This window comes from Dipodomys merriami, unplaced genomic scaffold (assembly GCF_024711535.1).
Source record: "Dipodomys merriami isolate MVZ:Mamm:240054 unplaced genomic scaffold, mDipMer1.0.p SCAF_689, whole genome shotgun sequence".
Classification (NCBI taxonomy): domain Eukaryota; kingdom Metazoa; phylum Chordata; class Mammalia; order Rodentia; family Heteromyidae; genus Dipodomys; species Dipodomys merriami.
The window spans coordinates 231658-241538 of record NW_027206278.1 but is presented as its reverse complement, the minus strand read 5'-3'; the positions used below and the strand labels follow the sequence as shown (position 1 = coordinate 241538).

At 33.9% G+C, this 9881-nt stretch overlaps 1 pseudogene; it reads left to right on the top strand.

Annotated features, from left to right (window-relative positions):
- Positions 1 to 2149: 2149 nt before the first annotated feature.
- On the top strand, positions 2150 to 2246 carry LOC138816119 (U6 spliceosomal RNA; annotated as a pseudogene).
- The last annotated feature ends 7635 nt before the right edge of the window (positions 2247 to 9881 follow it).

Below are 9881 nucleotides of genomic sequence, written 5' to 3'. Positions count from 1 at the left end.
CACATTTCTGAAAGGCCCATACTGAAAAACACAAATTGTGGGTGGTACTATTTCTACACTTTAATGAATGGTTGAACATGTTTGGCATTAGTGCTGTGAAATAATTCAACTCTATTGTAACTTGCTCCCTACACTTGAAAAACTTGTATTGTCACTAAGTATCATCAAATTGTCAAATGTTATTTTGGCGAAAGTGATTTTAAAAAGTTTATTTGAAAAGGAATATACTTTCAGGAGATTAAATGTAGATTATCATTGGTTTGAGAGTGACATTTTTATACCACAGAACCATGTTGTACTGAAGTCCCAGTGTTTTGAAGCACTCCTTAGTGATTCAAATATTTTTCTGAATTACATTTGACCTCTAAGTCAAGTTTTCGGGCTTTGGTAGAACAATTATAGATCTATCCTTCTAGGAACTATTTTTTTGCCCACTCATGTTGGACTAAAATCTTTCGTTAATCATAAGTGAAGGGTATTAAAAATAATCTTATGACACTTTGTGAACTTGTTCACTCATATGGGTTGGTCATCTGTAAGTTGAATGTTTGAATTACAGTACTTTCTCTCAAATTTTTTGATCTCATCCTTCATTTTAAGTTGCCTTGCATTTCACAATTGCTTACTGCTAATTCCTGCATCTCAAGGAATTGGGGCCCTGAAATATAGGAAATGCGAAATTGAGATGGATCTTCAATTACTTTGTGTTGATATGTTGCATGGGCCTTGGTGAAAACTCTTGCCCCTGTTATCTGATGATGCAAGTAACTGGGCCTTGGGATCTTAGGACCCATGGGTACTGCAGAAGAATAATATTTTTTAGACATCTTAGCAAAATTTGGGAATAATCAGTAAGAATGCTTCAGAAATATGGACAAAAACAGTTTGGGACAAGCGAGTTAAAACAATAAACAGAGCAGCAGAGTAAAATCCAGTACAGATTAGAGGAAAACATTGTTTTTTTCTCATGTGGATTCAGAAGACCAAGAACAGTTATAATGTATCACAAGTTTATACTAAAAAGAGTGCATTGATACCTTTCCTAGTCTAATATATATTTGAAACCTAAATATTTATATTCCAATTCTATTTATTGGAGTAAATAAATATCAATTTATTTGTCAAATTATCAACTAATTCTATTAAGTTTCATTGTGAAATATAAAATCAGCACATATAAATATAAAATATATAACTATATATAATATGATTAAAAGACACACGTTTTGTATTGTTCTGTTGTAGTTACTGCATCAAAGGCAACTCTGTTTTAAAGTATGATTCCATTATCTCTACTTCAGTGTTTGATAGAGTTAGAACTAAAGCTTTATCATTTGTAGATTTACAGCATGGAGGCAAGAGAAAACACTGTGATTAAAACATTATCAATTTAATGCCTAATTATGCGGAGAAACATATGCACTTCTTCTGCAACTATGAAAATATTTGGTGATAAAAAGGCAGTAGTGTAAGTTCCTGCCAGGAACTTACAGACAGGCCAGGACATTAAGTAATCATGCATACGAACAATTTTTTCACCTTCTTGGCTTTAGCTACTTTTAAATGGAAGGTATAATAAACAATTATATTTTGATAAAATACCTTCTCGTCTGAACAGTTCTGTTTGAACTGTTCATCTCTCTATGATCCCTTATAACCAAGATTAGTTTTGTTCTAGTAAGAAAATCTTTGCTGTCAGGGTAAGGTATTCTGGTTGGTCTCTTCCCACATGAAAGAAGGGTAAAGGCTCAGGTAGACATTTGTTCCAGTAAAACTTCATTTGGGAAAATGTCAGCTGAAGAAATTTAGAAGTAGCTCTTAAGCAACGCTTAGTTTGAATCCATTAGGTCCACAAAGCTGGATAAATAAGTACTTGAAAAAGCCATCATCTTTGGACCTAACTATAAATAATAGAGAGTATGATCAAATTCCAAATAAAAAGATTTAAGATACTCATTGACAAAAAAAGATTGCAAATGTGAGCAATCGACTGATCAATATAATTTTTTCCACTATTCACAGAATTTTAGGGAAATAAGATCAATAGCATTGTTAGGAACAATAAGGTTTCCTTGTTACAAGTAGGCACCCATAGATATAAGCCTGTATAAAGATTGCATCATTAACTATTAAATTTAGAGGATATTACATGCTTCAGCAGCAAGTATACTCAAATTACAATACAGAGATTAACATGGCACTTGCACAAGTATAATATGAAAATTTGAGAAGTATTCCATATTTTTCATTCTTCAGATGCAAGAAATGAAAAAAAGTGATTAAAAAGTTGATGACAAAATTACAAGTGTAACAATACCCGTAATTCATATAATTAAATTAAGTTTGACATCAGTGTATTAAATCACCTCAGAAAGGCGTTTACATCGCATAAACTTTACAAAACTTTTCAAATTAGATAACATTGTCATTTTATCCCAAAGAAAAATAATATTAAGACCTAGAAAAAAGGACTCAAACTGTTTCTATATGGAATACAATCCAAAAGGACACATTAATGAACCTATATATTATAAAATAATATAGAATTCAAAGTATATCTAGGAGAAAATAAATTATGAACATTATGCAAACATAGAATATAGAATATTTTAAAATATACTTTTTCAGACAAGCACCAGAAATATTTTAGTTTCTGTACTACTCATTTCAACAGGTAAATTAAAATTATTTCTTATTAAAAAATCACAAACTCTGAAGAAGTTATTATACATGTTTACAAAAACTATTGAATACATTTTTCCATCCAAGGCAGGCAATTCACTTGGAAGAATTCCGCGGAATCCATGAATTTTTACAGTAAAATTTTGGTGCTGCCGGGCACTGGTGGTTCATGCCTATAATCCTAGCTACACAGGAGACTGAGATCTGAGGATCATGGTTCAATGCCAGCCTGGGAAGGAAAGTCTGTGGTACTCTTATCTCAAATAAACCACTAGAAAACTCGAAGTGGAGCTGTGTCTCAAGTGGTAGAGGGCTCACCTTGAGCTGAAGATCACAGGGATAGCTCCAGGCCCAGAGTTCAAGCCCCATGACTGACCAAAAAAAAACAAAAGATATTGTTTTTATTTGGATTGTGAAAATATTTTGTAGGGACACAAAAGATGGACTTGCATTTTTGAAATTTAAGAAACTTAACCCGACCATTAGGACTTTGGTGAACAATTTGTACAGCCTTTCACAACTTCATAGAGGTAGTGATACATACTTATCCTTTTGGCAATATCAAATACAGTTTCTTCTATGTTGTTCTTCAGGCCTGGATTTATATAATAGTTCAACAGAAGGCGATCCAGCGTATCTTTGCTATCTCAATTCTCAACAGCAAGATATAAGGGTGTCAAGAGTCCTTTAGTTTAGGGAAGTGTTACTGTGTCTCAAGCGGTAGAGGACTCCCCTTGAGCTGAAGAGCACAGGGACAGCACCCAAGCCCAGAGCTCAAGCCCCATGACCGACCAAAAAAAAAAAAAAATCCACAACAACAACAAAAATCAAACAAACAAAAATTTTTGGGCTGGGAAAGTGGCTCAGTGGTAGAGCACTTGCCTTGCATACATGAGGCCCTAGGTTCAATTCTTCAGCACCACATAAGCAGAAAAAAAAGCGGGAAGTGGTGCTGTGGCTCAAGTGGTAGAGCGCTAGCCTTGAGCTGAAGAGATGAGGGACAGCGTCCAGGCCCAGAGTTCCGGCCCCACGAACAGACCAAAAAAAATTTTTTAAAAAAGAGTCCTTTAGTTTGGGCATTGATATCTGTATCAAGATGAAGTAAGAAAGAAGCCACTCTGGTATTATTCCACGTATATGCACTGTTCAGGGGTGTCCAGTCATCTACAGTTATTGCATGTGCCGCTTGAGACACCAACTCACTGACAATGTCTAATTGTCCACCGTAGGCTTCTCGAAGAGGGGTATACTCATCATCATCCCTACTATTCACATAAGTGGCCTTTTGGGAAAGAAGTCTCCGCACTGTAGTAAGCTGAATATTTTCGGCAGCACAATGAAGAAATATGCTTGGATCCTTCTCCAAATTTTTTTCTTGCAATTGATACCATTCCTTACTTTTTCACCTTGTTCCCCATATTCCTAAGAATTGCCTAACCAGAGACTTTGAGTGCCAGTGGGAATGAGGTGTCCATATATTTCCCTAATAGTTCACATTGGTTGAACTGGTCAGAAATATCTGGTGAATTTTCTGTAACTGTTCATTCCCCATGATTTTTTTTTCTCTTTTTCCAATTTTACTATTCGAAATTATTCTAACTGGAGAGTAGGGAATTGATGGAGAGCAGAGGAAAGATATTCCTCCATATTCAAATATACACACTGAAAATGAGGACCAGTGATGTCTTCATGTGCAGCTTATTCTAGGCATGAGAAAATAGGAAATAATGCCTTCTATATAAATGATTTGGGAAATGGCAGAGCAAAAAGTGAAATGATACGACCAAAAATATAAAATCAAAATAAATTAGGATAATTATGGAGCAATCATATTATCTATGAGAACCATGAAAGGGAGAGAGAAAGAAGGAGACAGATGTGTAATGACGTAGCTAGCCACAAAATCAATGCCTCTGATCAATTTGTAGAGCAAACAAAATTTTATTTTTTAAAAGAGATAGAAATCGAATTTATGTATTTACTTGAAGTTAGTAAATACCTTTTTAGTAGCCTACGTAAAGAGACATAACTTTACCAAATTACAGACAGTAAAATAAATCCTTGATAGTTCTAGTAACAGATCTGACTGAAATCAGTTGAATCATACTTTTCTTGTACAATGAAGGAATAAGAGGGTAGTAAAGCAGCTAGAGAAGGCAGGGAGATTGTATCTGTGACAAAACTTTGTGGAAATTGGTATTGAGGATTTCTTACTGGTGATCCACTTGCACTGGAAGCATGATTCTGAAGTATTGCTTGCCGATTCTGAACTACTGATTTGATCATTATATTCTCCAAGAAGAAAATGAGAATTGACAGTGAAGGACTACTAATACATTTTGACCTTCTCACTAAGCACTTTCAATCATCAAAATTACATGAAGACAATAGACAGGTCTACTTTTTAGATGAAAGCAAGTGTCTTATAAAAACAAGGAATGTATGTAGTCATGCAAAGGACTTCTATTTTACCAATGCCTCATACATTTTTCTAATGTTGGGTACCAATAAATAATGGATCTATTAGAAAGCTCTTAAGGCTCCTATGTTCAATAGTGAGATCTCTTACACTATATCATGGTATTTTTTGTGTATGGTTTTAAGAATAAATTTACATTACTAACTTGAATTTCTGACAGGACAGTATCATCACTGTACATCTTGCTTCTATACTCTCATTTTAAAATTACCATCTAAGTATGTGCATTAGATAACTATGTAGGAAAAAGTAGAAGCCACACTGATGGTTTATGTCTTTAGTAGTAGTTAATCAGAAAGATGAAATTTGAGCATTGTGGTTTGAAAGCAGACCAAGAAAAAACAGTCCATTAGATTCTGATTTGAAAGTAACCAGCAAAAGCTAGAAATGGAGCTGTGGTACAAGCAGTAAAATGCTAGCCTTGAGAAAACTGAAACAAAAAATAAATTCTGGGACAAAGCCAGGCCCTGAGTTAAAGCCCTAGTATTAGCACCAAACAAATAAATTAATTAATAAGGTAATTAATTAATTAAAACTAAATTAAGTGGTCACATGTGGAGAGGCATGTAAAATGTAACATGCGTGGTAATGGTTTATGTATTATTTTGTAATAAGGCATATTATCATTTGTCCTAATCACTAATATTTTATGTGGACTTTTTTGTACAATAAACCCTGAATTTATCATGAATGTATATGTGTGTGTACATGTGCGAACATGTGTGTATGTGTATATGTGTGCGTGTGCTGTTGCAATGTTGCTTGCCAATGTGGACAGGGTGAGGCTGAATAAAAGCTAACTGTGTTGCAATGTTTTTATTTATCAGTGTTCTGTCATGTCATTTCAGTGGAACCATCCTTTGTACATATTATTTGTCTAATAATATCATAGTCAAAGAATTTACAATATTAAGTTAGAAAAAGAGACCGCTGTCAGCTCTTATTGTATGTTAGGTAAGAAGATTCAGACATAATTAGTTAGTAAGTTGTTGCTAAAAGATGATTGTCAGTACAAAATACGTATTTGACCTCTTAAATTGGTTATACTTTTAAGATACACTCATAGAGTGATTTGGACTGACTTGACCAAACAGGTATTACTCTCTGATTATTCCTGTGAAACACAAGTTGGATAAACTCTTTCCGGATTTCTGTTGAATATCACTTTCTTTGCAAGATTATATCTATTCTCACTAAGAGATAATCCAACCCATATTATGTCTGAATATCCCATCTTATTCATTGAAAATAAGTATTGTGGATATGCTTGTTAGATATTCCTTTCAAAAACGAACAAACAAAAAGCAAGTGTTATTTCCAGATTGTGGGTGCATGTGAAGGTGTTTTGTACATGCACGGGTATCTTTACTAATGGCTCTTTTGTGGGAGAAAATACGGCGACTTTAACAAATAAGGCTTTTTGAATATCTCTTCCAATATACATAACATCTCAGAGCATGTCTTGCAATTTCTGAAAATCCTTTGAATATTTTAGTATTATTTAAGTTCATTGACTGTAGAGCTAAAATTTCTGAAATATTGTTAAGATCTGAAAATGTAAGTGGGTATATACCCTTTTTTATGCTTCATTTTATGAAAACCCAGTTTTTATGAAAGTAAATGGAATAGAATAAAAGAATTAAGTGAATTGGGTAAGCTAATTATTAGTGTAATTTTGTTTTCTATTAATAGTCTATTGAATGTAGATGATGCAGTTAAATTATTTCCTCTATACTTCAGTTAGTTTTAGAATCTTTATAGTTATGAGTGAACTTTTAGTATAAATAAAGGTCTTTTAAATTGATTAGGATTAACCTTGTGCTTTTTGTCCTACTCCCAAGAAAATGAGTTATTTTTAATTGTTAATAGTTTATCATTATGATTATCATAGCGAATCATTATCTTTATCATAGGGACTTAAAAATGCAGTAGTATTGTTGTCTTTTTAAGCTAATTGTATTCACAAGTTAGAGAGTCTTTAATTCATAATTAGGTCTTGGTGTCAATGATTTTTAACCTCTCGTTCCTAACATTAATGATAGGTAAGACTGCATTTTTGAGTATATGAAAGGTAAAATATTTATCTGGGGTCAAATGTAATTTTATATCAGTCTTTCTTTAATAACATTTTAAAGTAGTACATTTCTCTCAAAATGGTGGGTATAAAAAGCAATCAAAATACTTCTAATGGTAAACAATTTAGGTGAGCTACAATGTGGAAACGATTGCTCCAAAAGACCTGCAGTCTGTTTCCATCAGGAATTGGGCAGGTCATTCTTTCAGTAAGACTGTGTTAACCAGAGATGGGGTACCCAGGCAGTGCAGTGTTGAGTGAAGGGATAAAATATAATTTCTACTATTTTGAGCTAGAAATCAAGAATGTTATAGTTTAGCAGTTCCTTTCACCAGGGAGGTATAAATTGATTATGAACTTGGAGTTTTCTTATTACAGTTACTTATTTTCTTTTTTTGTTGTTGTTGGTCATGGGGCTTGAACTCTGGGCTTGGGTGCTGTCCCTGCGCTCTTCCACTCAAGGTGAGCGCTCTACCACTTGGACCACAGTGCCACTTCCAGTTTACTAGTGGTTTATTAGAGATAAGAGTCTCACAATCTGTCCTGCCTGAGCTGGCTTTGAACCGCAATCCTCAGATCTCAGCCTCCTGAGTAGCTAGCATTATAGGCGTGAGCCACCGGTGTTCGGCTTAATTACCTATTTTCTAACAAAGATAAAGGAAATATTATTAGAGTATGCACAATAATTTTGGGAATTTTCCTAGAATTCGAAGATTGAGTGCTGGTATTTAGTTATAAAATAGAATGAGGTTAGTTCATATAGTGGGAATGGAACACAGGCTAACATTTACCGTGTGTAGAATGTTGTACTAGTAATTCCAACTCTGAAGACTTAAATATCATCTTAGAATTAAAAATAGAAGTAGTTTCACTTTATGGGATTATTGTGAGGATTAAATTAGATACCAAAGGTAAAGTACTTGGAAAAACAATCAGAGTTTGACACTTTCTACCTTTTATTTTATCATGTGATATATTCTAATATTTTTACTGTGATTTTTATATTGTCTATTTAGGATATGCAAAGTGATATATTGATATACATTGCCTTGTTCACTTTTCTGTCATTATGAGGAAAATACCTGCAAAGAAAATTTCTGAGAAGGCAAGTATCATATTGACTTATGGTTTAAGATCAGATGTCTCCATTGTTTTTAATTATATTTTTATTAAATAGTTGTACGAAATGTTTTCCATTCAACGAATCAGTTTATAAGTACAATGGATCTTTACATAACTTTCTCACATCCTTCCAAACCTCAACCCACTTTCGTTTTTATTAGTTTCATACTATCTGCATTGAATATTATGGCTTCACTCTCTACTTCCATAAGTCTCTTTATTTCTTCCCTTTGATTTCCCCTCACATTTTCCATGTGGTAACCTCCTGGTATTCATTTTGTTGGATTAAAAGTTCAATTTTATAAGAAATTACACCTGTTAAATACTCCTCTACAAATAGCATGCTTTGATTAATACTGTTGTTTAACTGCATAAAATTCTGGCTTCTAAATACGAATTCTTTTTGTGTCTGGCTGTGACTTCGTTTACTTAACATAATTTTAGTTTTGTCCATTTCTTTGCAAATGCTGTAACAGTCTTTATAATGGATGGGTGCAATCCAAATGTGTATATGTGCAACACTTTCTCCAACCATCCCTCTGCTAAAGTGGGTCTGGGCTGTTTCCATAAATTCTCTACGGTGAATAGTGCAGTAGTGAACATGATTGTGAGAGTGATTTTACTCTAACTTTTTGGAAAAATTCCTCACTGTTTTTCTGGGAGCAATCCTCTAGCCAATTTTCCAGAATGAGCACATCCCTTCCTTCATCTACATCACAACGTTTTTCAGGTCCTCAAAAACACACTACCCCCTACAGGTACCAATCAGCTAAAACCACACCGTGCCCATATTCTTTTGTTGTTGTTATTGTTTTCTTTCCCGTCGAGGGGCCTGAACTCTGAGCCCCTCTGGTGCTGTCCCTCAGCTTTTTTGCTCAAGGCTAGCAATCTACCACAGAGTCACTTCTGGCTTTCTTCTATTTGCTTATGTGTTGCTGAGAAATCAAACCCAGGGCCTCAGGCATGCAAGGCAAGAGCTCTACCACTGAGCCAATTTTGCAGCCCCGATGTGCCCATATTATTTTAATCCATTTTTCATAATTTTACACATAATTTAGTGAGAACCTTCTATGTACTTTCCTAATGTGGGAATGAGGTATATGACAATAGAGCAAAAGTAAGAGATATGGAATTAAATTAGCTATTATCATATTTAAAATAATTTTCAGCTCTAACTCATAGCCTCACTTAGTATTATTTTAATCTTTATTTGATTACTTCACCTATCCCCTAAATTATAACAGGTGATTTAAATACAAAGGCAAAAAAGTGTGGTTTGACTTTGACACTCATGTGTGAGGATGCACAATATGGGCAAATAAAGGGATTGGAATTAATAGCCATTATCCATTTTGTTAAATGTTTTTCTCAAACTGATTCTCACAATTCATATTTCATTCAACAACAAGAAACATGTGACAATTCCCTTTGTTTTGCTCCTCATTAAGCTTGTTTCCATGTTGTTTTATAATGAAGGATGATTTCATAAATCTACTGTAGATACAAAAATATGTTAAAATATTT